Source organism: Eretmochelys imbricata, chromosome 11 (genome assembly GCF_965152235.1).
Source record: "Eretmochelys imbricata isolate rEreImb1 chromosome 11, rEreImb1.hap1, whole genome shotgun sequence".
NCBI classification, from domain to species: domain Eukaryota; kingdom Metazoa; phylum Chordata; order Testudines; family Cheloniidae; genus Eretmochelys; species Eretmochelys imbricata.
This window is the reverse complement of record NC_135582.1, coordinates 39,749,352-39,762,428: the sequence shown is the minus strand read 5'-3', so window position 1 is coordinate 39,762,428 and position 13,077 is coordinate 39,749,352.

Sequence of the window (13,077 nt, the reverse complement as noted above, 5' to 3'; positions counted from 1 at the left end):
CAAGGGGATGGGAGAGAAGAGAATTCAGATTCTTCATTCTGTGCTGTTTATTAAGAACCATACTTGTGAGTATCTGGGCTGAGGGATTATTTTATTCATCTCTATTGGATCCTGCAGGGAGCTAGGTCGGGGGATTCTTGTCCAAAGGTGCATGCCTCCCCAATGAAAACTGACTATTTCCTTCTCTTTTCCATCATCCTTGAGATTATTGGAGGGGCAATAATCTTCAGACCCCTGCCTCTCTCATCTCTCTTCTTGAGGTATGTGACCCTTTCCAAGAAATGTCTTCAGCTGACAAGGGTGGGGGAGGGAAGAACCTGCCTTTGGTGAGATGTTGGGGGTGCACTGAGCATTGCAGTCCTCCATGTCATTTCCAAGAAGTGATTGGGGTAGAGCCATATATTAGTGTTGTAGTTTTAGAGTTTGCATACATTAATTGTGTTACTCCAAAGTCAGTTTTACTTATAGTACCCCATGATATCAGTCAGTCTAATTACTCTGATAGCACTGCTCACAGTGCTGTCTGATTGTGATCTCTGTCTAACTTAACTATTCAAACACTGAACATACCCTCTATTACCTTTCCTTTGCAAATACTGTAGATTTAATAAGCTGTATAATGACCTTGACAATCTTTTTATTAAAAAGCTCATAAGATTTGGTCTCATGTAGGCACATATAAGAAGATTTGGTTAATATTTGGGAAAAATTGAAAAGATGATTACCTTTGACTACTGAAAAATATTAACACCCTGGCCCTAATTCTCCTCCAATGAAGTGAGCTGTAGCTCACGAAAGCTTATGCTCAAATACATTTGTTAGTCTCTAAGGTGCCACAAGTACTCCTTTTCTTTTTGCGAATACAGACTAACACGGCTGCTACCCTGAAACCAGTTCTTATTGTGTACATGAAGAGTAACTCCAATGAAGTCAATGGAGTTACACTGTTGTAAAATAATGTACAATAGAGAATCAAGCCTACTGTATTTAGCCACTAAGGTCAACATGCAATTCTTTTTAAAGTGTAAAGTAATTAGGTGTCAAGATTTTGATTGACCCTTGCAGGGCTCTTCAAAGACCTTCCCTCCACCACAGCCCTGCAAGCACAAGCGCAGTCACTGCGAAAAGAGACTGCTCTGTTCTTGCTTCCTCTAGGGAGAAAAATCATCCAGAAGGGGATGGGAGGAGGTGGAGCCATTGCCTCCCTTCCCTGAGAAATGGCACAGAATGCCCACTGGACAGCCTCAGGCTGACTTCTCTTTACACCAATTTTTATAAAGGGGTCCAGAGGCAATTCTCACTCGTGATCTTAACTTCAGTACTGGGCAAACTGGTAGAAATTATAGTAAAGAATGGGGGTATCAGATATAGTTGTACATTATTTGTTGGGGAAGAGTTAACATTGCTTTTGTAAAGTGAAGTCATACCTCACCAATCTATTAGAATGCTTTGAGGGTGTCAACAAGCATGTGGAAAAGGGTGATCCAGTCAATATAGTGTACTTGGATTTTCAGAGAGTCTTTGACAAGGTCCCTCACCAAAGGCTCTTAAGGAAACTAAGTAGTGATGGGATAACAGGGAAGTTCTCTCAATTATCAGTAATTGGTTAAAACATAGGAAACAAAGAGTAGGAATTAATGGTCAGTTTTCACAATGGGAAGGGATAAACAATGGGGAGTGATCCCCCAAGAATCGGTACTGGGACATATGCTGTTCAGCAGATCCATTAATGATTTGGAAAAGGGAGTGAACAGTACAGTGTCAAAGCTTGCAAATGTTACAGAGTTATTTAAGATAGTTAAGTCCAAAGCTGACTGAGAAGAATTACAGGGGACCTAACAAAACTGAGTAGTAACCAGCAAAATGGCAGATGAAATTCAACATTGAAAAGTAATGCTGTAAAATGGGAACACTCACCACCAGTGTCACCTAAGGCTCAGGCAGGGGTGCAGCTGGTGGTTGCTCCTTCTCACTTATAGTCCTGTCCTTCAGCTTCTCTTAGGGCTTTTGGTGGGCAGCTATGTTCTGCACTTTAGGGTACTATGCAGCTGCCTACCCCCGGAACTATTTCCTACCCACATTTCCCTTCTTCCTATGGAGTAAATTACAGAATAACAAACACAATCTCTGACCTTCCCAATCAGTCAACTATCTCTCCTTTGTAGGTCCTATAAGGTCTGTTTAGCAAGGCCTCGGGTTACAAGAACTCCTGGGAAAGTATTTCTGCAGAGCTCTGCTTCCTTCCACTGCCTGCTCTCCTCTGAGCAGCTCTGCTTCCCCTTTTAAGCACCGTCTCCAGCTTGTGCAGGCTTTGCAGGTGTGGCTTGTTGGGGTCACCTGGGCCCAGAGTTGCTCCTTAACTCCTTGTTCTCTAGTGTGGGTTTTGTCCACCCAATCACAAAAGCATACTGGAAAAAATAATCCCAACTACACACATATAAAGAAAAGGAGTACTTGTGGCACCTTAGAGACTAACCAATTTATTTGAGCATAAGCTTTCGTGAGCTACAGCTCACTTCATCAGATGCATACTATGGAAAGTACAGAAGATCTTTTTATACACACAAACCATGAAAAAATGGGTGTTTACCACTACAAAAGGTTTTCTCTCTCCCCACGCCACTCTCCTGCTGGTAACAACTTATCTAAAGTGATAACATTTGGGGACAATGTATACCTTCAAATCAGCAGCATTGCTATAGGTACCCGCATGGCCCCACAGTATGCCAACATTTTTATGGCTGACTTAGAACAACGCTTCCTCAGCTCTCGTCCCCTAACGCCCCTACTCTACTTGCGCTATATTGATGACATCTTCATCATCTGGACCCACGGAAAAGAAGTACTTGAGGAATTCCACCATGATTTCAACAATTTCCATCCCACCATCAACCTCAGCCTGGTCCAGTTCACACAAGAGATCCACTTCCTGGACACTACAGTGCTAATAAATGATGGTCACATAAACACCACCCTATACTGGAAACCTACTGAATGCTATTCCTACCTACATGCCTCCAGCTTTCACCCTGACCACACCACACAATCCATTGTCTACAGCCAAGCTCTGAGATACAACCGCATTTGCTCCAACCCCTCAGACAGAGACAAACACCTACAAGATCTCTATCAAGCATTCTTACAACTACAATGCCCACCTGCGGAAGTGAAGAAACAGATTGATAGAGCCAGAAGAATTCCCAGAAGTCACCTACTACAGGACAGGCCTAACAAAGAAAATAACAGAACGCCACTAGCCGTCACCTTCAGCCCCCAACTAAAACCCCTCCAATGCATTATTAAGGATCTACAGCCTATCCTGAAGGATGACCCAACACTCTCACAAATCTTGGGAGACAGGCCAGTCCTTGCCTACAGACAGCCCCCCAACCTGAAGCAAATACTCACCAGCAACCACATACCACACAACAGAACCACTAACCCAGGAACCTATCCTTGCAACAAAGCCCATTGCCAACTGAGCCCACATATCTATTCAGGGGACACCATCACAGGGCCTAATAACATCAGCCACACTATCAGAGGCTCGTTCACCTACACATCCACCAATGTGATATATGCCATCATGTGCCAGCAATGCCCCTCTGCCATGTACATTGGTCAAACTGGACAGTCTCTACGTAAAAGAATAAATGGACACAAATCAGATGTCAAGAATTATAATAGAGACTTGAATAGAGACTGGGAGTGGCTAAGTCATTATGCAAGGTAACCTATTTCCCCTTGTTTTTTCCTTACCCCCCCCCCCCCAAGACGTTCTTGTTAAACCCTGGATTTGTGCTGGAAATGGCCCATCTTGATTATCATACACATTGTAAGGAGAGTGATCACTTTAGATAAGCTATTACCAGCAGGAGAGTGGGGTGGGGGAAGAGAAAACCTTTTGTAGTGGTAAACACCCATTTTTTCATGGTTTGTGTGTATAAAAAGATCTTCTGTACTTTCCACAGTATGCATCCGATGAAGTGAGCTGTAGCTCACGAAAGCTTATGCTCAAATAAATTGGTTAGTCTCTAAGGTGCCACAAGTACTCCTTTTCTTTTGCGAATACAGACTAACACGTTTGTTACTCTGATACACACATATAATGATGGGTTTTAAATGTGCTGTCACCTCTCAAGAAAGAGACCTTGGAGTCATTGTGGATAGTTCTCTGAAAACTTCAGCTCAATGTGCAGCTGCGGTCAAAAAGGCTAATGGTATGTTAAGAACTGTTAGGAAAGGGGTAGAAAATAAGGCAGATAATATCATAATTCCAGTATATAAAACTATGGTTCAACTGCACCGTGACTACTGTGTCCAGTTCTGATCACCCCACCTCAAAAGGATATAGTGGAACTGGAAAAGATTTATAGAAGGCAACAAAGAGGAACAAGGCTAGGAACGGCTTCTACACAAGGAGAGACTAAAAAGATTTGAGCTGTTCATCTTAAAAAAGAGACTATTGGGGGGGCAAAATAGAAATCTATAAAATCATGAACGGTGTGGAAAAGGTGAACAGAGAAGTATTATTCGCCCTTTCCCACAATACAAAAGCCAGGGGTCACCCAATGAATTAATAGGCATCAGGTTTAATAGAAAACAAGAAGAAATACTTTTTCACATAATGCACAATTAACCTGTGGAACTCATTGTCTTGGGATGTTGTAATGGCCAGGAGTATAACTGGGTTAAAAAAGAACTAGATAATTTTAGGAGGATAGGTCTATCAACAGCTATTAGCCGAGATGGTTAGGGATGTAACCCCATGATAAGGGCAGTTCTGAACCTCTGACTGCCAGAAGCCAGGAGGGGAAGATAGAGTGGATTTCTCCATATTGCACTGTTCTGTAAACTCCCCCTGAAGCTCTGGTACTGGCCACTGTCAGAAGCAGGATTCTTGGCTAGGTGGACCATTGGTCTAACACAGCCCTGGTCTACACAAAGAGCATGGCTACACTTGCAGATGTAGAGCGCTTTGAGTTAAACCAGCCTTTGGAGAGCACAGTAGGGAAAGCGCTGCTGTCTGTTCACACTGACAGCTTCAAGCTCACTGGCATGGCCACATCTGCGGCACTTGCAGCAGCATTGGGAATGGTGCATTATGGGCAGCTATCCCAGCATGCAAGTGGCTGCAACATGCTTTTCAAATGTGGGGGTGGAGGTGGGGTGGAGTGTGACAGGGAGAGTGTTGTGTGTATGTGGGGGGGGAGAGAGTGGGTTTTTGGGGGGCTGAGAGCATGTCAGCATGCTGTCTTGTAAGTTCAGACAGCAGCAGACCCCCCTTGCCTCTCTCACACACAGCATTCCACACTAATGGTTGCTTTGTCTCGGAGCAGATAAGCAGCCGGCTGTCAGAAACAGAGCTTTCAAAGAGCATTTCCACATTCCTCCAGCCAATTCCAAACAATGACAAGAGTGGCCACTTGACTTAAGGGGATTATGGGACGTTTCCGGAGGCTGATCAGAGCGCAGTAAAGCAACACCTCGTTCACACTGGCGCTGCGGTGCTCCAGAGAGGGCGCAGCAAACGTTATTCCACTCGCCAAGGTGCAGTACCAGCAGCGCTGTAGCCGCGGAGTCAGAGCGCTCTATGTGCCTTGCCAGTGTGGACGGGTAGTGAGTTAGTGCGCCCAGGGCTTCTTTATTGCGCTGTAACTCACAAGTGTAGCCAAGCCCTAGGAAATTAGGTAGCTATAACTACATCACTCAGGGGAGGGAAAAATCCACAGCCCTGAGCAATGCAGTTAACCCAACCTAACCCCCAGTGTAGACAGCACTAAGTCAACAGGAGAATTCTCACATTGACCTAGCTACTGCCTCTAGAGAGGTCAATTATCTATGCCAATGGGAGAATCCCACTCTGCTGCTGTAGTGGTTTATGTGTAGACAAGCCCTTAATATGGGAGGTCTCATGTTCTTATCTAATCTCTGATAGGGAAACAGTGTGCATGTATATAAATAATGTGTCCTTCCCCACATGTACATCCTGGATCTGTGGAGAGCTGTTTGGCAGAAGGGGGAATGCTGCAGAGGAGACATCTCCCTTTAGCATGGAAAGGGAGAGATCTGCATGTGGAGGGCCTCCATGTGCAAGTCGCAAAGGTATAATCTGGTCCTGAATAAGGGTGGTAGGGCCCCCAAGTAAGAACTGTGGGGTTTGGTCTAATAATGTTTCCTTTTACCTGCTTTACAATTACAGACTATTTTGAAAAAGTGCTTTGTGGACTCCTTCCCATTTTAAAAAGATCAGAATGGTTTTGAGTAGTATGTTATGTAACTTAATGCTGGAATCTTGTCTGGAGAGCTACATACTGCCATATAGAGTAGGTACCTTGCAGGTAATAGAAAAATATCTAGTTTTAACAGAAAATTCTACACTTTAATAACAATAACGAAATTGTAGCCACAAACTATGTTTTTTTAAATCCAGCTAGGGACTTGGAAGATGCAATTAGGAACTTTCTAACTACGAAAAAACTTACTATATACTCTATTTAATCGTATATTTTTGTACTTTTCTTATGCTTTTTCCAATGTTCCTTCTACTTGTCAAAAATAATTGTGTTCTAATTAAGGGCTTTTAAGTCATGGTTCATCTTGCATCCCATGCAAAAAGCTACAGTAATATAATGCTGGATTTGTGACATCACAATTGGTGTCCTCACAATAAAATATTGTGATGGGGTGGCCTGGCTCTTCTGTTGACTCATGCTGTTTCTTGGTGTTAGAACCAGGGCTTAAATTCAACCAGAGCTATCCAGAGCAGAGCATTCATTTCTGAATGAGTCTGACGATGGAACAATTGCAAGATCAGGATGTGGGTTTGATTTTTTTTAAAGATTCATCTTATTAGGAAGCTCACCCATTATAACATATCACAAAGGGAAAGAATATTATCAAAGAATGAGAGCAATACAATTGCAAGCAGGACTTCCGAATTCTCTTCCAGCTCTTATGTTGACTTGTTATGATGTGGACATATCATTTGACCACTCTGGGCCTTAGTTTATGCTTCTCTATAATAGGTATCATACTTATCCAACTGTTGTGAGGCTTACTGATTGCAAAACACTTTCAGGTCCTTGGATGAAAGGTGCTGTAAATGCAAAGTTATTGTTATTAAAAATATCTAATAGGATGTCCTTTGTGGGAGGAAATATTGTTTTGAAGTTCATTTTTCTTAAAGGGTTAGGGAATTACAGTAGATGCACGACATATTTTTCACAAGTTTGGCATGAAAATCTACCTGACCTGTGGGTTGGCAGGTAAATCCATCATCTGCTGAGGTAACTGAAATCTGCGTATCTTTAAATAAGAATTCAGATGAACTTCACTAAAATGGGTATATAATTAATGAGTAAGCCTAGATCTTTTAAAATAGTTGGAAGAATAAAAATAAGAATAGAGGATCTATTCTAAAGTCATAAAATTTCTTGTCAATAAACTGGATAGTCTGTGTGTACTTCACTACATATAGAATGAAACTCACCCAGATGAGGACCAGCATAATGCCTATGCACTGCTTAAGACTCATTTAAAGGTGCATAGGTACTGTGTTGGTCCTCTGCATGGAGGGAATATATTGAATAATACCTAAGCTACAAGTGGACTGCCGCATGTCTAATGATTATATCAAAGCCTGAAATACTATTGGGGATAATGTTTCAGCATAATAAAGAAAGTGAAGGGTAGAATGTATATCATGTCCAATAAATAAAACTAAAGTATGTAATATTGCCTTTCTTCAGTATTCAACAGTCTGTGAGATCAGATATGAGTAATGACAATGTTCAAATTTGTAATATGTGAGCTAGAGTTACTCTAAAATTAATGTAATCTATAGATATCAGCAAAAATCCCAATACGTCCCAATTATGTGATTACATCTTTAACAAATTACATCTATTTGCTTTCTGTCATGGAGGGAAGAATCATATATGTGGACATTATTTTAGTGGATACCCCAGTCAAGTAAGAGACCTTTAAAAATAGCTGCCTGTAGCAACTGATCTGATTCAGATGCAACACAGCCCAACTATTAAATGTGTAAGAGAAATGTGCAACAGAAAAAAATGGATATTATGCTTAGAAAAAAAGAGGTGTCTGGGATGTTAACCCTCATAAGCTAGAATCCATCTGAAAACACACAAAAAATGCCCAGGAATAATTTAGAACACAGGACCATATTCTGACACTGATTTTTATGCAGAACTTCCTATTGTTGGTTGAATTTACCAGTCATGCTATTAATAAATCATAATCTGTTAGATTAGCTACATCACCTTCAGTGGTTTTACAACTTTATAATCATCACTTTAACTCGAGAGATTTTAAATATATTTCATTTACCTTTTTTTTTAAAAAAAAATTTTCATTGTCACTTTTGTTTCTTTACCAAAGATGTGTTTTTAAAGAAGAGATTTCCCTTCACAATTTACTTTCTCCTTCTACTCAGTTCGGAAGTGAAGTTATGCAGCTGAAATTGTGATATTATATTTACTTCTATAGTAACAGACTGAGATTCTCATAAACCCAAGATTATGGTTTTGTTGGATTATCAAGAGAGAGGGAATGTGATCTGTAAAGACTAAAATTCTCATTTTGCAATCCTCATTTAGGCATGAGTCCTACTGAAGTCATCTGAGTCACGTCTGGCTCAAGGCCTGAGTCAGGATTGCAGATTTTGGCCTTTAGCTAATAATAGTCATGGGGAATATATCTTTTTCTTTTAATATAAAATGTTCTTTTCCAAGTTTCCCCTGCTGTGAAAGTCACCTTTCAACACTGTACAGAAAACATTTCAAGATTTAATTTTTGAGACCACATAATGTATTTTTCTTATAAATTAATTTGAATTAACTGTGAGATAAATTAGCCTATATGATGTGTCTGTTATAGCAAATAACCTAGAAGATTTAAAATTTAGAGCTGAATTGACCTTGAATAGCATACATACTCAACATTTATAATAAAACAATATTAAGCATTTAATTTTATAAAACTAACAGCTAGTTGATTGGAAGCAATCATAGGTGCACAATGTATTTTAGGAATGCAAAGTTAATACAGTTACTTCTAGTGTAGTGTACAAATTGAGGTAGAAATAAGTTCTAGAAATGTATGCAATATGTTATTGCAATGTGTTGTTCCTTATATCACAAAATTCATTGGAGCGTTAAATTCTACATGAGTTTTGAGGCTTCAATATTTACATTTGTCACTGATTCCAGATTTTCAGAGTTTAGACGAGGTTTTTTGACTACCACACAGATTAAGATTTTAGGTAGCATTGACATAAAGTTTTAAATTAGTGCATATTTTGTCTTGCAAACATTCCGTTAAAGTTGACTTTCTGTATTTTTAATGTTAGCATTTTCCTGTTTTACATGTGAGTATCATGTAAAATGTATGGACTACATCAAGCCTTCAGGGTTTTTGTTTGTTTTAGCAGAAATCCCCAATGACATAGTGATAGCACTATCTGGCCCTCTTCTACCATTTGAAAGTCCTATGGCCTGATCCTGCTAGCAATTAAGTCAATAGCAAAGCTTTATCTACTTCAACACTTTTGTCTTCAGGAACCAGCCAAAACAGAACATACCACTTTACTATGAGCTTGATCTGTCAACACCAAAGTCAATGGGAGTTTTGCCATTGACTTCACTGGAAGCAAGATCAGGCCCCAAGTACATTATACCAAATGAAATAATATGTCCCACCCACTCTGAGTAATATATCTGATTAGTAGCCACAAATATAAGAACAGCAGCTAACTAAAGACCAATTTAATTATAAAAAAGTAAACATAAAAATGAACAGTTACAAATAGTGTGGCTTTTGATTAGCTAGATACAGATCAAATCCATGCTCTAATTCAACTAGAATACAGTTTTATCTATACTGATCTAGTTTAGAAACTGCCACTCTGCTGCATCAGTGACCATCAGGCTATTTATGTTAGCCTTGTTTAGTATAATAGGATAAACTCCTGCTATAAAACAAATATTTTGGTTCACCTCATATTTGTGCTTCACTTTGGTCTTTCCATTTTTTAGCAGCAAAAGGCCCTTGTACTGTGGCAACATCAAAGTCCATGATATTATTTCTTGAATGGAGCTTTCACACTGTAAAACTTTATGTCCTTTCTCCCCATTGCTGTCAGCAACAGCACTGTCCATTTCCTTTAGAAGTGAAATTGAATAGAATTGAAATGTACATGGAATTGAATGATTTTTTAAAAATTGGTCATTTCCCTGTTTTGTGAAACAAGTTCCTATTTAAACCAGTGCTAAATTTGAAGCTCTCTATATCTTGTTGAGTTAATTGTACTAACCACTTAATGTGACTTAATCCCAAAGAAAGGAAGGTTGAGAAGAAGCCATTTTACACCAGAAAATATTTTAACATTGAAAATCATTACACAGTTAACATATTCAGGGCCTGTTCTTGGCTCAGTGAAAGTGTTGCCTGAGTGAGGACCTATGGATCTGGACCCTCTGTATGCCTATCATTTTCCCTGTTATTGTTGCTTTCTTCTTTACAATATAAATAATATGTCATTAAGTAGTATCAGCAGCCTAAAGTTATATCTAAATGTATATTTACCAATGGAATTTCACTAATTCATTAAAATTAAACTATTTCTGTCATATAAGATATTATAGAATAGATATGCAAGAATCTTTAATAGCTCATTATATCACATTAATTTAATACTTTGACCCTGAAATTATTGCTGCAGAAATTATTTTAGGATCATACAAATGAATATATTCTCCTATAGATGTAATATGCAATTTTGGAGAATTACAAATTAGACAGGAACTCCTAAGTGTTTCAGATGTTAAGGTTCACTGGAGTACTTTTGAATTGGGCTCTTTTCATAGGGAGATAAAATCTTTAAAAAAATATATAACACCATCAATTTTACATTTACCATCATTAAACATTCTAAATATTTTTAAAACTGCTAACTCCAACACTTGATTAAAAGCTGTCTGGCAAGCAATATCTGTATTTATAATTAAGCCTGTCCCAGAACTTCTATTACAATACCCACTTCGCAGGTCTATTTGAGCCTGAAATTTCACATGTAATATTCAACCTAAAAACAAGTTTTGACCAATTTGTTAAAAGAACCTTTGACTTTTTTATTGATAATTAATGGAGTTTTATGTTTCTATCCCATAGAGAATTGTTAATATATTAGCCCCTATTTTTAAAAGTGACATTTTGCAAGTGATTAGTCAAAGATCCTGGTTGGTTTGATTTTTTTTATAATTACTTTAATTTTTTTATTAGCAAATTGCCTAATGTAAAATACAGTAATTACTTTTAAAAGACATTTGGCAACAGTATACAGTGCCTATATACATACATGACTGATAATGCCTCAAAGGGAGCTGTATTAGTTTTTTGGTAAATATCATATTTCAAGTACATAAGTGTGTGTAAAAAAATCACTAGATGCTGACTTACTCAACAGTTACTTGATAGTCATTTTGGCCTCTTGGAGGAGAGGGAGCATTGTATATACCCTACGCCCAAAATAGTGCAATGGTTAAACAAAAGGAAAATTAAAATATGAATAGTATTTTTAATCGTGCTGTGACATAGCCAAACAAAAGGCAGGAAATGGCTCGTTAAAGCTGAGCACAATATCATGCTGTCATGCATTTCTTTTTATATAAGAAGTGTGTATTAACTCTGACTATTCCCACCTTTCCTTGGATTCAGAATACAGTTTGTACCATCTAGTCTGTGAAGATTTAATTATTTTTTTCATCTTTTGTTCCCCCTTTATGCCTATGGCTTGGCTTTACCAGAACTAGTGAACACAGCATCAGCCCAAAGGACCCCACATTTTAGACCATTTACAAAGTTTGCAATTGTTATTCCTAAAGCAATGTGAATTCGTACTCTGTTGTTAAAGTTTAATGTTAAACATTGCTGAAGTTTGGACTAACATCCGTATTATATAGGTAAAGTGCACTCAGCGGAAGTTAGTCTTATAAATCCTGTAGATCGCAATGCATTCCATAAGGAATACTATGAAAACTTTGTCTTGCCTTGGCAAAGGTATCTGAGAGCATGAAATGTGGGGAACAGATTGTGGCTTAAGCTATTGCAACAGTTGGGTGTTTACCAAATAAATGTTGTCGATGCATTTGTTCAGACTAAATAAACGATAAAATAGTTCTTCAAACTGCGGCGTTTTGTAAAGCCTCCAGAAGGAAGAAAAGATCAAATGAAACCGACTCAGTGGGGTCTTCCTAATGTGACCCCAGTGTTAATGTATTTATTTTCACGCTGCAGTTGCAGGTCGCTTTACAGAAACATCTCATGCTGGAGCCCCGCGTGGAGCCAAGGACAAGAAAAACACTTTTATTCAAACAAAGCTATTAAATAACCTGTACACAAAAGTTCAGTCTCTTCCCCTGAAAGAAATGAGGACGCAAGAGCCAGGTCCCCAGACTAGCGCTGCTGCTCCTATTTACTGTCTTAGAGCAGTCCCTTGTAAGTAACCCCGTTTCCAGACTGGGGGAGTGATCCTATGGCCCAGCCTGCGTCCAGAGCTCTCCCTGGACGGGAGCGGGACAGTGGGCTGGAAACAGCCGGCACTTCACTCCCATTGAGCAGCAGCGAAAAAGATCCTGATGCCAGTAGCAAGGCGTAAAGGAGTCACGTATTTCCCGCATCTTTGCCCTGGGGCCAGAGAAGGGGACTTGTCCAAGGGCTTCTTCAGGACAACGGGGCGGTACAGGGCAGTGCCGCCGGGGGGGCCTGTAAATCTCCAGGGCAGGGCTCCAGTTCCCAGAGCGCCGGGGCCGCAGACCTTAGGCCCTCCTGGGCCGGGCACGGGTCCTCGATCGCCCTCGCAGGGCTAGAGCGCCTCCCGGGAGGCGGCGGCAAAGCCCAGAGCTCTCCCCGGCCAGGGCTCCAGGGCCGCGGACGCAGGCGCAGCTCCTGCCCCTCCCAGGGCTGCAGGTCCCCCCGGGACAGGGCTCCGGCTGCGGGGGCCCCTCAGGCGGGGCGGTGGGTCCCGAATTTCTCCGGCCGGGCGGCGGGCCCGGG